The 18,532-nt window shown below is 39.6% G+C and overlaps 1 long non-coding RNA gene across 1 annotated transcript; it reads right to left on the reverse strand.

The window, feature by feature from the left end:
• Positions 1-15,124: 15,124 nt before the first annotated feature.
• LOC133967449 (uncharacterized) lies at positions 15,125-17,857 on the reverse strand. The gene is made up of 3 exons (XR_009924040.1): positions 17,753-17,857; positions 16,929-16,980; positions 15,125-16,680 (listed from the first exon to the last, which is right to left on the reverse strand). It is a non-coding gene; the product is annotated as an uncharacterized LOC133967449 (long non-coding RNA).
• Between the last annotated feature and the right edge of the window lie 675 nt (positions 17,858-18,532).

Consider the following 18,532-nt stretch of genomic DNA (forward strand, 5'->3'; position numbering starts at 1 on the left):
GGGCGCTGGTCAGTTTTTTTGCCACGCCCATTTCTTAATACCATATGAATATCTTCAGGGGGGGGCTGTTGTTACACACATGTAGTTTGAGAGAGATAGAATCATGAACACTGAAGTTACAGCAATTTCGTGTTTCACGGCGAGTTGATGAACTTTAATGCCACGCCATTCATATGGCGTTTGACGAAAAGTCACGGTAATCTTATGTCTTCATTGTCAATGTCTTGGGACCCATTTGATACAGTTTGACATGGTTGAGGTCAGTGGATGAGGAGAAATTCATCCAAGTGTAAGACAAGCAAAAAACAAGACATTTCCTGTTGCCACCAGGGGGCGCTGCGGTTTTAAGTCATCATTTATGCATAGATGTCATCAGGCGGGGACTATTGTCTTACATGTCTAGTTTGGACTTGATTGGAACATGTATGTCCGAGATACAGATGCCCGTGTTTTGATGGCGTGTAACCAATTTTTAACGCCATGCCACGGTCACACGGTGTGATAAAAAAAAAATCCCTCAATCATTTTTTATCTCCATCTTGTTGTGATGACACTCATCTGAATTTGAAGTTGATCTGATGAAAGCCCTGGGACAAGTACGTAAAAGTAAAAATGTGGGATATTGCCAAAATGGCCACTAAAAGCAAAATGGCGGACTTCCTGTTGCGTTTTTCATAATGCTCCATGAGACTTTTTTTCATGACTGGTCACGATACACCTATATCCAGATTTTGATGAAAATCCGTTATGTGGAAACCTAGGGGCTGGTTCCAGGGGGCGCTGTAGAGCCATTTTGCCACGCCCAATTCCAATTACTCCAGAATACTAAAATATCCGCAGACCTTGAATTTCCTGCAAAGTTTCATAACTTTTTGAGCATGTCTAGACCCTGAAAAAGCCCCCCAAAGGGAAATAATAATAATAATAAAAATCCTTACAGATTCAATAGGGCCTCTCACCATTCGGTGCTCGGGCCCTAATAATAAAAATCCTTACAGATTCAATAGGGCCTCTCACCATTCGGTGCTCGGGCCCTAATAATAATAACTAGGGCTACGTTGTAGCACTAACGGGCCCGAGCACAGGCAATTTCAAGTCTGTTGCGGTCGGGGAAGAGAGAACGTTCGATGACCAAGCGCTCGTCTCCACATTGCCTGCGTTTGCCCTGTGCGGCAAGGAAGATCGCTCCACTTCTTCTGGCCAGCCGCTGGTGCTGAACTAGAGGTAAGTAACCTTCAAACTATCCAACATAACCTATTGCTTTATCTATCATCATATGCTTACATGCCTCAAGTTTTTTGTAATATGTAATTGTTATAAAAGTTACCGTTTATTTATCACGTCTAATGAACAGATTGAAGCAAGATAACTCGACAGTCTTGTTTTGGTTGTGACATTATTTTTTTTAATGAGTTACTATCAATACGCTACACGTGTACGTTTCATGTGATAGTAACTGTTTCACCAATATTCTGATACAGGATGGTATATCCGCCATTACTATTTTCACATTGTTTATTTAGTCTGTCATGGAGTTGTAGAGTGAATTAGACAGTAGTGATAACATTATAATGTCCACACATCAGTGTTGTAAACACTTCTCCAATTAATTATATAATTATGTTTTCACACTGAGGGAAGTGGAGAGACTTGATGTGGACTGTTATCAACAGCTCTGTGGGAGATCATCACCTTGAATATTACAGATGAGGTAGAAAGACATTTTATCTATGTGTACAATGTTGTATTTCTTTGTCACGTTTTATCAAAAGCGATTTAAAGTATGTGCATTTAACCATTAGGATACAAACCCAGACCCTAGTACATCGGTTCTAGCTGAAATAAGTAGTGCTTCATAAACAACAGAAAACATTCATAACAGTACGCTTCTGCTCCTCATTAATGCAGCTCCTGATGTCCCCAGCAGCAACATGGTGGAGATCTGCAGCTTCATGCTGGTCAACTGGAAGACAACTGATTAAGATTAAAAGGTTAAGATTAAAATCCATTTATTCATCCCAAACACATGCACAGACATGCAAAGGCACACTCATGCAGGTAGGGAAATTTAATCGCTGCTTTTTACCCATCTGGTTCAGGACACACAGAGCAGTGAGCGACCATGTACGGCGCTCGGGGGAGGAGATGTTGGGGGAGTGAGGTGCCTTGCTCATGGGCACTAGAGAGGGTAGGGAGACTCTTGGATTTTTGGACAGATCAATCCAGGTTCGACTTTTGTTGTCTCTCCATGGAGTCGAACCAAAGACGAACCAGAGACCTTCTCTGCCCATAGTCCAAGTTTCTGCCACTCGACCACTGCCTCTCCTCATGCATCATCAAACTAGTAATCTACACATCACTCCATGCGTTGCTCCCTTAACTACAGATGGCCTGCGAATGTCATGGAGTTTTACAGTGAATTAGACAGTTTAGGTATGATTTTAATCTCCACACATCAGTGTTGTAAACAGTTCTCAAATTAATTATAGAATTATGTTTTCACACTGAGAGAAGTGGAAAGACTTGATTTGGACTGTTATCAATAGGTCTGTGGGAAATTATCACCTTGAATAGTACTGATGAGGTAGAAAGACATTTTATGTATTTGTACAATGTTGTATTTCTTTCAGCACTTTTATCAGAAGGGACTTAAAATATGTACATTTCACCATGAGGATATAAACCAAGACCACAGTACAACAGTTCTATCTGAAATCTGTTGTGCTTTATACACAACACAAAACATTCTTTAACAGTGCGTTTTTTCTCTTCATAGATGAAGAACTGCAGCACCTGATGTCCTCAGCAGCAACATGGTGGAGATCTGATTTGATACACTTTAGATAAGAACCCAGTGTTTTATATTTCTGCTTTGCCATAAGAGACAGAACATGGTCATCACAGCTGTGTCCTTCAGGCTCGTCTGTCCCTAATAAAATGATAGGAAACATGAAAGTGATCGTCATTATTGTAGAGGAAGAGTTACATATGAACAAAGTGTGTAATCTTATTTTCTGTGGATATTCAACTGTGTATTTGAATATGCTTTTGGATTAAAACGTGCACTACCATGACAATGAATGTTTTTAATGGAGCTATTTCACATTAAAAGTATTGCATTATAATTTAATACATTATGTATTATGTGCAATACTTTGATTGTTTTTAAGTAATGAAATCAGGTCTGTACCTGGAGTCAGTGTTCAGTCTGGTTGGATTCAAGTTGTGTGTCAAGTTGGCCCTTCTAGAGGAACATGAAACCAATACACAGATATGTAAAGTCATACATGGGCCAGGTTAAGTAATTAACAGACTTTTAAATGGTAAAAATAAAATATTAGTTCAAAGTTAATCAGAGCATAATCATTTCAGATTAGGAAATAGGTAGTGCATATAAGCCCACAACTCTGTATGACACTGTCTGTTCTAGTAAAGGTACAAGGCTATGACTTACTCATATTTAACAAAAGAATTCAGTGAAGTCTGTCTGAGATTAACGATTTAAATACTGAAGGTGGGAGACACGGTTATTTTTCACTGTAACACGTGACAGGACATCAACACCGTGACTCTGAATAAAGAGCCTTAAAAGACGTAGTGCTCCTTTGAACAGCTGCTCTTACAATGTGTAGCAAGTGCTAAATCTCCATTAGTATAATAGTAACAAAAATCACCCTTTACATAATTGAACATATATTTTCCATGTGAACCCCTTTAACACAGTTCAATTCAGGAGCAAAATATAATTTATACAGTATTTATTAGAGCTAGTATTAGTAAACAGATCAAACAAATGCAGTACAACACATCACACATCCACAGTGTCTCTTTTGCTTATCATCACAGTCAGTCAGAAGTGTCCGTTTAACTTACGTAGCAGTTGAGAGATGCTTCGTTGGAGCTAGCAGGAGCTAGCTCATAGCCAGTGCTGCTGTTGAGAGCGGCAGAGTTCACACAGGAAAAGACACAACGGGAGAGGGGAAAAAAGCTTTGAGTCCCACACTCTAACCTGCTGAGCGAACAACGTCCACAGTGACTCCGCCGCCGTCCTCTCATCCAGACTCGCCAACCGTTCTCCGGTTCTTCGTGATACACAGCTCCGCAGCTTGTGACGACGTAACTCATGAGGCGTTCACTTGCAGCTGTGTTAAATGCAGCTTCGTTTGTCATGGCGAGTTGAAGAAGTCTGCTGCAAAGCTATGAATAATCCGCATGATGAAAACTCACAGCAATGTTATGCCTACATTATCAATATATTGAGACCCATGTGACACAGTTTGACATGGTTTAGCAAAGTGAATGAGGAGAAATACATCCAAGTGTGAGACGTAACAAACCGAAAGCGGTCTCATGCTGCGTTCAGGGTAACTCTGTTAAAATAAGTTTCATTGGTCATGGTGAGCTGATGAACTTTGATGCCACGCCATTAACAATCTGCATGATGAAAAGTAACAATAATGTTATGCCTACATTATCAATATCTTGAGACCAATTTGACACAGTTTGACATGGTTTAGTAAAGTGGCTGGAGGGAAATACATCAAAGAGTAAGATGACCAAAACAAGACATTTCCTGATGCCACCAGGGGGCGCTTTCCTTTTAAGTCATGATTTCTAGGTAGATGTCTTCCGGTCGCGACTCTTGTCTTATATGTGTAGTTTGGAGTCGATTGGACAAAATATGTCTAAGTTACAGAAGCTCGCTTATATTGGCGTTTAGTCGAACTTTGAGACCTCACCACGGTCACACGGTATGATGAAAAGTTTAAATTCTGATAACTTTAGATCTTCATCTTGTTTTGTAGAGTCTCATCTAATTTTTAAGTTGATCTGATGAAAGCTGTCTGAGTAGTACATAAAAACATAACACGTACCAAAACAAGACATTTCGCGTTACCACCAGGGGGCGCTGTGATTGTAAGTCACAATTTCTGCACCCATGTCTTCTGGTGGCGACTCTTGTCGAATGTGTCTAGTTTGGACTCAATTGGACAAAATATGTCTGAAATATGGAAGCTTGTGTTTTGATGGCGTTTCATCAAACTTTAACGCCACACCACGGTCAGACGGTTTTGCTAAAACGTAATCCTTCAATAACTTTAGATCTCCAATTTGTTGTGATGACGATCGTCTAAATTTGAAGTTGATCTGATGAAAGCTGTACGACAAGTACATCAAAGAAAAAATATGGAATATGACCAAAATGGCCACTAAAGTCAAACTGGCGGGCTTCCTGTTGCGTTATTCATAATGCACTGATGGACTTTTTTGTGCATCTAGTCATGATACACAATAATCTTTGTTTTTTTTGAGGATCGGTGAATGCTAAATGAGGGGCTTTTCCGTAGGTGGCGCTCTTGAGCCATTTTGCCACGCCCTTTTCAAAATACTCCAGAATACGTAATTTTACGCCGCCTTCGAATTTACTGCAAACTCCTACAACTTTTTGAGCACATTAAAGCCCTCAAAAAGCCAATTCATTTAAGCTAAGAAAAATAATAATAATAATAATAATAATAATCATTTCAATTTCAATAGGGCCTCCCACCGATTTCGGTGCTCGGGCCCTAACCAGGGCTACGTTGTAGCACTAACGGGCCCGAGCACAGGCAATTTCAAGTCTGTTGCGGTCGGGGAAGAGAGAACGTTCGATGACCAAGCGCTCGTCTCCACATTGCCTGCGTTTGCCCTGTGCGGCAAGGAAGATCGCTCCACTTCTTCTGGCCAGCCGCTGGTGCTGAACTAGAGGTAAGTAACCTTGAAACTATCCAACATAACCTATTGCTTTATCTATCATCATATGCTTACATGCCTCAAGTTTTTTGTAATATGTAATTGTTATAAAAGTTACCGTTTATTTATCACTTCTAATGAACAGATTGAAGCAAGATAACTCGACAGTCTTGTTTTGGTTGTGACATTATTTTTTTTAATGAGTTACTATCAATACGCTACACGTGTACGTTTCATGTGATAGTAACTGTTTCACCAATATTCTGATACAGGATGGTATATCCGCCATTACTATTTTCACATTGTTTATTTAGTCTGTCATGGAGTTGTAGAGTGAATTAGACAGTAGTGATAACATTATAATGTCCACACATCAGTGTTGTAAACACTTCTCCAATTAATTATATAATTATGTTTTCACACTGAGGGAAGTGGAGAGACTTGATGTGGACTGTTATCAACAGCTCTGTGGGAGATCATCACCTTGAATATTACAGATGAGGTAGAAAGACATTTTATCTATGTGTACAATGTTGTATTTCTTTGTCACGTTTTATCAAAATCGATTTAAAGTATGTGCATTTAACCATTAGGATACAAACCCAGACCCTAGTACATCGGTTCTAGCTGAAATAAGTAGTGCTTCATAAACAACACAAAACATTCATAACAGTACGCTTCTGCTCCTCATTAATGCAGCTCCTGATGTCCCCAGCAGCAACATGGTGGAGATCTGCAGCTTCATGCTGGTCAACTGGAAGACAACTGATTAAGATTAAAAGATTAAGATTAAAATCCATTTATTCATCCCAAACACATGCACAGACATGCAAAGGCACACTCATGCAGGTAGGGAAATTTAATCGCTGCTTTTTACCCATCTGGTGCAGGACACACAGAGCAGTGAGCGACCATGTACGGCGCTCGGGGGAGCAGATGTTGGGGGAGTGAGGTGCCTTGCTCATGGGCACTAGAGAGGGTAGGGAGACTCTTGGATTTTTGGACAGATCAATCCAGGTTCGACTTTTGTTGTCTCTCCATGGAGTCGAACCAAAGACGAACCAGAGACCTTCTCTGCCCATAGTCCAAGTTTCTGCCACTCGACCACCGCCTCTCCTCATGCATCATCAAACTAGTAATCTACACATCACTCCATGCGTTGCTCCCTTAACTACAGATGGCCTGCGAATGTCATGGAGTTTTACAGTGAATTAGACAGTTTAGGTATGATTTTAATCTCCACACATCAGTGTTGTAAACAGTTCTCAAATTAATTATAGAATTATGTTTTCACACTGAGAGAAGTGGAAATACTTGATTTGGACTGTTATCAATAGGTCTGTGGGAGATTATCACCTTGAATAGTACTGATGAGGTAGAAAGACATTTTATGTATTTGTACAATGTTGTATTTCTTTCAGCACTTTTATCAGAAGGGACTTAAAATATGTACATTTCACCATGAGGATATAAACCAAGACCACAGTACAACAGTTCTATCTGAAATCTGTTGTGCTTTATACACAACACAAAACATTCTTTAACAGTGCGTTTTTTCTCTTCATAGATGAAGAACTGCAGCACCTGATGTCCTCAGCAGCAACATGGTGGAGATCTGATTTGATACACTTTAGATAAGAACCCAGTGTTTTATATTTCTGCTTTGCCATAAGAGACAGAACATGGTCATCACAGCTGTGTCCTTCAGGCTCGTCTGTCCCTAATAAAATGATAGGAAACATGAAAGTGATCGTCATTATTGTAGAGGAAGAGTTACATATGAACAAAGTGTGTAATCTTATTTTCTGTGGATATTCAACTGTGTATTTGAATATGCTTTTGGATTAAAACGTGCACTACCATGACAATGAATGTTTTTAATGGAGCTATTTCACATTAAAAGTATTGCATTATAATTTAATACATTATGTATTATGTGCAATACTTTGATTGTTTTTAAGTAATGAAATCAGGTCTGTACCTGGAGTCAGTGTTCAGTCTGGTTGGATTCAAGTTGTGTGTCAAGTTGGACCTTCTAGAGGAACATGAAACCAATACACAGATATGTAAAGTCATACATGGGCCAGGTTAAGTAATTAACAGACTTTTAAATGGTAAAAATAAAATATTAGTTCAAAGTTAATCAGAGCATAATCATTTCAGATTAGGAAATAGGTAGTGCATATAAACCCACAACTCTGTATGACACTGTCTGTTCTAGTAAAGTTACAAGGCTATGACTTACTCATATTTAACAAAAGAATTCAGTGAAGTCTGTCTGAGATTAACGATTTAAATACTGAAGGTGGGAGACACGGTTATTTTTCACTGTAACACGTGACAGGACATCAACACCGTGACTCTGAATAAAGAGCCTTAAAAGACGTAGTGCTCCTTTGAACAGCTGCTCTTACAATGTGTAGCAAGTGCTAAATCTCCATTAGTATAATAGTAACAAAAATCACCCTTTACATAATTGAACATATATTTTCCATGTGAACCCCTTTAACACAGTTCAATTCAGGAGCAAAATATAATTTATACAGTATTTATTAGAGCTAGTATTAGTAAACAGATCAAACAAATGCAGTACAACACATCACACATCCACAGTGTCTCTTTTGCTTATCATCACAGTCAGTCAGAAGTGTCCGTTTAACTTACGTAGCAGTTGAGAGATGCTTCGTTGGAGGTAGCAGGAGCTAGCTCATAGCCAGTGCTGCTGTTGAGAGCGGCAGAGTTCACACAGGAAAAGACACGACGGACGGGGGAAAAAAGCTTTGAGTCCCACACTCTAACCTGCTGAGCGAACAACGTCCACAGTGACTCCGCCGCCGTCCTCTCATCCAGACTCGCCAACCGTTCTCCGGTTCTTCGTGATACACAGCTCCGCAGCTTGTGACGACGTAACGTCTCATGAGGCGTTCACTTGCAGCTGTGTTAAATGCAGCTTCGTTTGTCATGGCGAGTTGAAGAAGTCTGCTGCAAAGCTATGAATAATCCGCATGATGAAAACTCACAGCAATGTTATGCCTACATTATCAATATATTGAGACCCATGTGACACAGTTTGACATGGTTTAGCAAAGTGAATGAGGAGAAATACATCCAAGTGTGAGACGTAACAAACCGAAAGCGGTCTCATGCTGCGTTCAGGGTAACTCTGTTAAAATGGGTTTCATAGGTCATGATGAGCTGATGAACTTTGATGCCACGCCATTAACAATCTGCATGATGAAAAGTCACAATAATGTTATGCCTACATTATCAATATCTTGAGACCAATTTGACACAGTTTGACATGGTTTAGTAAAGTGGCTGGAGGGAAATACATCAAAGAGTAAGATGACCAAAACAAGACATTTCCTGATGCCACCAGGGGGCGCTTTCCTTTTAAGTCATGATTTCTAGGTAGATGTCTTCCGGTCGCGACTCTTGTCTTATATGTGTAGTTTGGAGTCGATTGGACAAAATATGTCTAAGTTACAGAAGCTCGCTTATATTGGCGTTTAGTCGAACTTTGAGACCTCACCACGGTCACACGGTATGATGAAAAGTTTAAATTCTGATAACTTTAGATCTTCATCTTGTTTTGTAGAGTCTCATCTAATTTTTAAGTTGATCTGATGAAAGCTGTCTGAGTAGTACATAAAAACATAACACGTACCAAAATAAGACATTTCGCGTTACCACCAGGGGGCGCTGTGATTGTAAGTCACAATTTCTGCACCCATGTCTTCTGGTGGCGACTCTTGTCGAATGTGTCTAGTTTGGACTCAATTGGACAAAATATGTCTGAAATATGGAAGCTTGTGTTTTGATGGCGTTTCATCAAACTTTAACGCCACACCACGGTCAGACGGTTTTGCTAAAACGTAATCCTTCAATAACTTTAGATCTCCAATTTGTTGTGATGACGATCGTCTAAATTTGAAGTTGATCTGATGAAAGCTGTACGACAAGTACATCAAAGAAAAAATATGGAATATGACCAAAATGGCCACTAAAGTCAAACTGGCGGGCTTCCTGTTGCGTTATTCATAATGCACTGATGGACTTTTTTGTGCATCTAGTCATGATACACAATAATCTTTGTTTTTTTTGAGGATCGGTGAATGCTAAATGAGGGGCTTTTCCGTAGGTGGCGCTCTTGAGCCATTTTGCCACGCCCTTTTCAAAATACTCCAGAATACGTAAACTTGCACACATTTGTAATTTACTGTACACTTTAGAAACTTTTTGAGCACGTTAAAGCCCTCAAAAAGCCAATTCACTGAGCGAAGAAAAATAATAATAACTAGGGCTACGTTGTAGCACTAACGGGCCCGAGCACAGGCAATTTCAAGTCTGTTGCGGTCGGGGAAGAGAGAACGTTCGATGACCAAGCGCTTGTCTCCACATTGCCTGCGTTTGCCCTGTGCGGCAAGGAAGATTGCTCCACTTCTTCTGGCCAGCCGCTGGTGCTGAACTAGAGGTAAGTAACCTTGAAACTATCCAACATAACCTATTGCTTTATCTATCATCATATGCTTACATGCCTCAAGTTTTTTGTAATATGTAATTGTTATAAAAGTTACCATTTATTTATCACGTCTAATGAACAGATTGAAGCAAGATAACTCGACAGTCTTGTTTTGGTTGTGACATTATTTTTTTTAATGAGTTACTATCAATACGCTACACGTGTACGTTTCATGTGATAGTAACTGTTTCACCAATATTCTGATACAGGATGGTATATCCGCCATTACTATTTTCACATCGTTTATTTAGTCTGTCATGGAGTTGTAGAGTGAATTAGACAGTAGTGATAACATTATAATGTCCACACATCAGTGTTGTAAACACTTCTCCAATTAATTATATAATTATGTTTTCACACTGAGGGAAGTGGAGAGACTTGATGTGGACTGTTATCAACAGCTCTGTGGGAGATCATCACCTTGAATATTACAGATGAGGTAGAAAGACATTTTATCTATGTGTACAATGTTGTATTTCTTTGTCACGTTTTATCAAAAGCGATTTAAAGTATGTGCATTTAACCATTAGGATACAAACCCAGACCCTAGTACATCGGTTCTAGCTGAAATAAGTAGTGCTTCATAAACAACACAAAACATTCATAACAGTACGCTTCTGCTCCTCATTAATGCAGCTCCTGATGTCCCCAGCAGCAACATGGTGGAGATCTGCAGCTTCATGCTGGTCAACTGGAAGACAACTGATTAAGATTAAAAGATTAACATTAAAATCCATTTATTCATCCCAAACACATGCACAGACATGCAAAGGCACACTCATGCAGGTAGGGAAATTTAATCGCTGCTTTTTACCCATCTGGTGCAGGACACACAGAGCAGTGAGCGACCATGTACGGCGCTCGGGGGAGCAGATTTTGGGGGAGTGAGGTGCCTTGCTCATGGGCACTAGAGAGGGTAGGGAGACTCTTGGATTTTTGGACAGATCAATCCAGGTTCGACTTTTGTTGTCTCTCCATGGAGTCGAACCAAAGACGAACCAGAGACCTTCTCTGCCCATAGTCCAAGTTTCTGCCACTCGACCACCGCCTCTCCTCATGCATCATCAAACTAGTAATCTACACATCACTCCATGCGTTGCTCCCTTAACTACAGATGGCCTGCGAATGTCATGGAGTTTTACAGTGAATTAGACAGTTTAGGTATGATTTTAATCTCCACACATCAGTGTTGTAAACAGTTCTCAAATTAATTATAGAATTATGTTTTCACACTGAGAGAAGTGGAAAGACTTGATTTGGACTGTTATCAATAGGTCTGTGGGAGATTATCACCTTGAATAGTACTGATGAGGTAGAAAGACATTTTATGTATTTGTACAATGTTGTATTTCTTTCAGCACTTTTATCAGAAGGGACTTAAAATATGTACATTTCACCATGAGGATATAAACCAAGACCACAGTACAACAGTTCTATCTGAAATCTGTTGTGCTTTATACACAACACAAAACATTCTTTAACAGTGCGTTTTTTCTCTTCATAGATGAAGAACTGCAGCACCTGATGTCCTCAGCAGCAACATGGTGGAGATCTGATTTGATACACTTTAGATAAGAACCCAGTGTTTTATATTTCTGCTTTGCCATAAGAGACAGAACATGGTCATCACAGCTGTGTCCTTCAGGCTCGTCTGTCCCTAATAAAATGATAGGAAACATGAAAGTGATCGTCATTATTGTAGAGGAAGAGTTACATATGAACAAAGTGTGTAATCTTATTTTCTGTGGATATTCAACTGTGTATTTGAATATGCTTTTGGATTAAAACGTGCACTACCATGACAATGAATGTTTTTAATGGAGCTATTTCACATTAAAAGTATTGCATTATAATTTAATACATTATGTATTATGTGCAATACTTTGATTGTTTTTAAGTAATGAAATCAGGTCTGTACCTGGAGTCAGTGTTCAGTCTGGTTGGATTCAAGTTGTGTGTCAAGTTGGACCTTCTAGAGGAACATGAAACCAATACACAGATATGTAAAGTCATACATGGGCCAGGTTAAGTAATTAACAGACTTTTAAATGGTAAAAATAAAATATTAGTTCAAAGTTAATCAGAGCATAATCAATCATTTCAGATTAGGAAATAGGTAGTGCATATAAGCCCACAACTCTGTATGACACTGTCTGTTCTAGTAAAGTTACAAGGCTATGACTTACTCATATTTAACAAAAGAATTCAGTGAAGTCTGTCTGAGATTAACGATTTAAATACTGAAGGTGGGAGACAGGGTTATTTTTCACTGTAACACGTGACAGGACATCAACACCGTGACTCTGAATAAAGAGCCTTAAAAGACGTAGTGCTCCTTTGAACAGCTGCTCTTACAATGTGTAGCAAGTGCTAAATCTCCATTAGTATAATAGTAACAAAAATCACCCTTTACATAATTGAACATATATTTTCCATGTGAACCCCTTTAACACAGTTCAATTCAGGAGCAAAATATAATTTATACAGTATTTATTAGAGCTAGTATTAGTAAACAGATCAAACAAATGCAGTACAACACATCACACATCCACAGTGTCTCTTTTGCTTATCATCACAGTCAGTCAGAAGTGTCCGTTTAACTTACGTAGCAGTTGAGAGATGCTTCGTCGGAGCTAGCAGGAGCTAGCTCATAGCCAGTGCTGCTGTTGAGAGCGGCAGAGTTCACACAGGAAAAGACACGACGGACGGGGGAAAAAAGCTTTGCGAGCGTCCCACACTCTAACCTGCTGAGCGAACAACGTCCACAGTGACTCCGCCGCCGTCCTCTCATCCAGACTCGCCAACCGTTCTCCGGTTCTTCGTGATACACAGCTCCGCAGCTTGTGACGACGTAACTCATGAGGCGTTCACTTGCAGCTGTGTTAAATGCAGCTTCGTTTGTCATGGCGAGTTGAAGAAGTCTGCTGCAAAGCTATGAATAATCCGCATGATGAAAACTCACAGCAATGTTATGCCTACATTATCAATATATTGAGACCCATGTGACACAGTTTGACATGGTTTAGCAAAGTGAATGAGGAGAAATTCATCCAGGTGTGAGACGTAACAAACCGAAAGCGGTCTCATGCTGCGTTCAGGGTAACTCTGTTAAAATGGGATTCATTGGTCATGGTGAGCTGATGAACTTTGATGCCACGCCATTAACAATCTGCATGATGAAAAGTCACAATAATGTTATGCCTACATTATCAATATCTTGAGACCAATTTGACACAGTTTGACATGGTTTAGTAAAGTGGCTGGAGGGAAATACATCAAAGAGTAAGATGACCAAAACAAGACATTTCCTGATGCCACCAGGGGGCGCTTTCCTTTTAAGTCATGATTTCTAGGTAGATGTCTTCCGGTCGCGACTCTTGTCTTATATGTGTAGTTTGGAGTCGATTGGACAAAATATGTCTAAGTTACAGAAGCTCGCTTATATTGGCGTTTAGTCGAACTTTAAGACTTCACCACGGTCACACGGTATGATGAAAAGTTTAAATTCTGATAACTTTAGATCTTCATCTTGTTTTGTAGAGTCTCATCTAATTTTTAAGTTGATCTGATGAAAGCTGTCTGAGTAGTACATAAAAACATAACACGTACCAAAACAAGACATTTCGCGTTACCACCAGGGGGCGCTGTGATTGTAAGTCACAATTTCTGCACCCATGTCTTCTGGTGGCGACTCTTGTCGAATGTGTCTAGTTTGGACTCAATTGGACAAAATATGTCTGAAATATGGAAGCTTGTGTTTTGATGGCGTTTCATCAAACTTTAACGCCACACCACGGTCAGACGGTTTTGCTAAAACGTAATCCTTCAATAACTTTAGATCTCCAATTTGTTGTGATGACGATCGTCTAAATTTGAAGTTGATCTGATGAAAGCTGTACGACAAGTACATCAAAGAAAAAATATGGAATATGACCAAAATGGCCACTAAAGTCAAACTGGCGGGCTTCCTGTTGCGTTATTCATAATGCACTGATGGACTTTTTTGTGCATCTAGTCATGATACACAATAATCTTTGTTTTTTTTGAGGATCGGTGAATGCTAAATGAGGGGCTTTTCCGTAGGTGGCGCTCTTGAGCCATTTTGCCACGCCCTTTTCAAAATACTCCAGAATACGTAATTTTACGCCGCCTTCGAATTTACTGCAAACTCCTACAACTTTTTGAGCACATTAAAGCCCTCAAAAAGCCAATTCATTTAAGCTAAGAAAAATAATAATAATAATAATAATAATCATTTCAATTTCAATAGGGCCTCCCACCGATTTCGGTGCTCGGGCCCTAATAATAATCTTTTCAATTTCAATAGGTCCTCTCACCGATTTCGGTGCTCGGGCCCTAATAATAATCTTTTCAATTTCAATAGGTCCTCTCACCGATTTCGGTGCTCGGGCCCTAATAATAATCTTTTCAATTTCAATAGGTCCTCTCACCGATTTCGGTGCTCGGGCCCTAATAATAATAATCATTTCAATTTCAATAGGGCCTCCCACCGATTTCGGTGCTCGGGCCCTAACTAGGGCTACGTTGTAGCACTAACGGGCCCGAGCACAGGCAATTTCAAGTCTGTTGCGGTCGGGGAAGAGAGAACGTTCGATGACCAAGCGCTCGTCTCCACATTGCCTGCGTTTGCCCTGTGCGGCAAGGAAGATCGCTCCACTTCTTCTGGCCAGCCGCTGGTGCTGAACTAGAGGTAAGTAACCTTGAAACTATCCAACATAACCTATGGCTTTATCTATCATCATATGCTTACATGCCTCAAGTTTTTTGTAATATGTAATTGTTATAAAAGTTACCGTTTATTTATCACGTCTAATGAACAGATTGAAGCAAGATAACTCGACAGTCTTGTTTTGGTTGTGACATTATTTTTTTTAATGAGTTACTATCAATACGCTACACGTGTACGTTTCATGTGATAGTAACTGTTTCACCAATATTCTGATACAGGATGGTATATCCGCCATTACTATTTTCACATCGTTTATTTAGTCTGTCATGGAGTTGTAGAGTGAATTAGACAGTAGTGATAACATTATAATGTCCACACATCAGTGTTGTAAACACTTCTCCAATTAATTATATAATTATGTTTTCACACTGAGGGAAGTGGAGAGACTTGATGTGGACTGTTATCAACAGCTCTGTGGGAGATCATCACCTTGAATATTACAGATGAGGTAGAAAGACATTTTATCTATGTGTACAATGTTGTATTTCTTTGTCACGTTTTATCAAAAGCGATTTAAAGTATGTGCATTTAACCATTAGGATACAAACCCAGACCCTAGTACATCGGTTCTAGCTGAAATAAGTAGTGCTTCATAAACAACACAAAACATTCATAACAGTACGCTTCTGCTCCTCATTAATGCAGCTCCTGATGTCCCCAGCAGCAACATGGTGGAGATCTGCAGCTTCATGCTGGTCAACTGGAAGACAACTGATTAAGATTAAAAGATTAAGATTAAAATCCATTTATTCATCCCAAACACATGCACAGACATGCAAAGGCACACTCATGCAGGTAGGGAAATTTAATCGCTGCTTTTTACCCATCTGGTGCAGGACACACAGAGCAGTGAGCGACCATGTACGGCGCTCGGGGGAGCAGATGTTGGGGGAGTGAGGTGCCTTGCTCATGGGCACTAGAGAGGGTAGGGAGACTCTTGGATTTTTGGACAGATCAATCCAGGTTCGACTTTTGTTGTCTCTCCATGGAGTCGAACCAAAGACGAACCAGAGACCTTCTCTGCCCATAGTCCAAGTTTCTGCCACTCGACCACCGCCTCTCCTCATGCATCATCAAACTAGTAATCTACACATCACTCCATGCGTTGCTCCCTTAACTACAGATGGCCTGCGAATGTCATGGAGTTTTACAGTGAATTAGACAGTTTAGGTATGATTTTAATCTCCACACATCAGTGTTGTAAACAGTTCTCAAATTAATTATAGAATTATGTTTTCACACTGAGAGAAGTGGAAAGACTTGATTTGGACTGTTATCAATAGGTCTGTGGGAGATTATCACCTTGAATAGTACTGATGAGGTAGAAAGACATTTTATGTATTTGTACAATGTTGTATTTCTTTCAGCACTTTTATCAGAAGGGACTTAAAATATGTACATTTCACCATGAGGATATAAACCAAGACCACAGTACAACAGTTCTATCTGAAATCTGTTGTGCTTTATACACAACACAAAACATTCTTTAACAGTGCGTTTTTTCTCTTCATAGATGAAGAACTGCAGCACCTGATGTCCTCAGCAGCAACATGGTGGAGATCTGATTTGATACACTTTAGATAAGAACCCAGTGTTTTATATTTCTGCTTTGCCATAAGAGACAGAACATGGTCATCACAGCTGTGTCCTTCAGGGCACATCCATCCCTAATAAACTGATAGGAAACATAAAAGAATATAGAGGAAGTGTTAGTTATGGACAAAGTGTGTATCATTATTTCCTGTGGACAATCAACTCTGTATTCGAATATGCTTTTGGATGAAACTGTGCACTACCATGACAATGAATGTACAGTATGGAGTTATTTCACATTCAAAGTATTGCATATATTATTTAATACACAATGTATTATGTGCAGTACTTTGCCATGGTTGTTTGTAATTAATGAAAAGAGGTCTGTACCTGAAGTCGGTGTTCAATGTGGTTGAATTCCAGTTGTCTCATGCTGGACATGCTAGAGAAAATTTCAACATAAATATACAAATGTGTAAAGTCATACATGTGCCAGGTTAAGTCCTTAACACACTTTAAATGGTAAAAAAGGAAGTGTATTACTTCAAAGTTAAACAGATCATAATCATTTCAGCTTAGGAAATAGTTAGTGTACATCAGCATCAAATTCTCTATTACACTGTCTGTTCTAATAAAGATACAAGGCTATAATTTATTTATATTTAACAGAACAATTCAGTGAAATCTGCCTGAGATTACAATGTAAACAGTGCAGGCAGCAGAACGTTTAGCTTTCTCTGTAAGACATCATAACAATACTCTGAATAAAGAGCTTTGGAAGTTGAATTCCCCTTTAAACATCTGCTCTTAAAATACAGATGTGACTTTAAATACGCACGTTTCAATTGATCACTGTAAGTCTGTTTCAGTAGAATAACTAACTGTGTAACATTGTCAAGTCAAATGCCTTGGCGAGTGAAACCATTTTATAGCAATAGATATCCTGATGGAGCTAATTCACCGGACACACACAGTCTCCTGTCTCAGATTTAACCTCATAAACTAACGCATGCCACTGCTGGGCGGACCTACTCATGTCGGTTCATATCGGTGTGTGTCGGTAATAGTGCCGTTCGCATTAAACAGGAGTTAATGCCCCAGATCGGAGTTCGTATTTAGCCTCCATGCTAACGGACGTTAGCTCGAATGCATGGTACTAAAACACCCTGCGAATCACTTCTACACATCTAAATAAAATACTGAGCTTGACTTACCACAGAAAGACGTCTGCGCTTACCACAGGAGCGCAGACGTCTTTAACGTGTCCGTCAGCAGAACAAGCAAAACATCAAACTGTGTTATTCATCCGATACTGAGTGGGAGGTTTCGAAAGTCTCGAGTTGTGTTCAATGACACAGGAAAAAGTAAGGAGAAGGGAGGGCGCAGCTCACTGTGACGTCACGTAAATTTCAAACCACTATATCGCTTATTATAGCGATATAGAGGTAGTTACGAAAAAGTTCACCCCCTCAGAGTTTTAATGAAGGAAGAACATAGCGATTGAGACTAAAACCAAAGTTTGAATAATGCTGTAAACAGGTTTAATTCTACTCTAAAATTGGGCATTTTAACATGGGATTCAATGGGACTCTCTCCGACGAGCTGATGAACTTTCAAGCCATGCCATTAATAAACCGCATGATAAAAAGTCACAATAATCTTATGGCTACATTATCAATGTCTTGAGACCCATTAAACAAAGTTTGACATGGTTTTGCATATTGGATGAGCAGGAATACATCAGAGTGTCAGCTATACATTTCCTGCTGCCACCAGGGGGCGCTGTCATTTTAAGTCACGATTTCTGTATAGATGTCTTCATATCGCAACTATTGTCTTATGTGTCTAGTTTGGACTTGATTAGACAAAATATGTCCAAGATACAGAAGCTCGTGTTTTAGTGCGTTTCACCGAAGTCTCATCAAACTTTAGCGCCACGCCACAATCACACGGTTTGACGAAAAGTCGATCTTTCAATAACTTTAGATCTTCAT

This window comes from Platichthys flesus, chromosome 13, assembly GCF_949316205.1.
Source record: "Platichthys flesus chromosome 13, fPlaFle2.1, whole genome shotgun sequence".
In the NCBI taxonomy this organism is placed as follows: Eukaryota; Metazoa; Chordata; class Actinopteri; order Pleuronectiformes; family Pleuronectidae; genus Platichthys; species Platichthys flesus.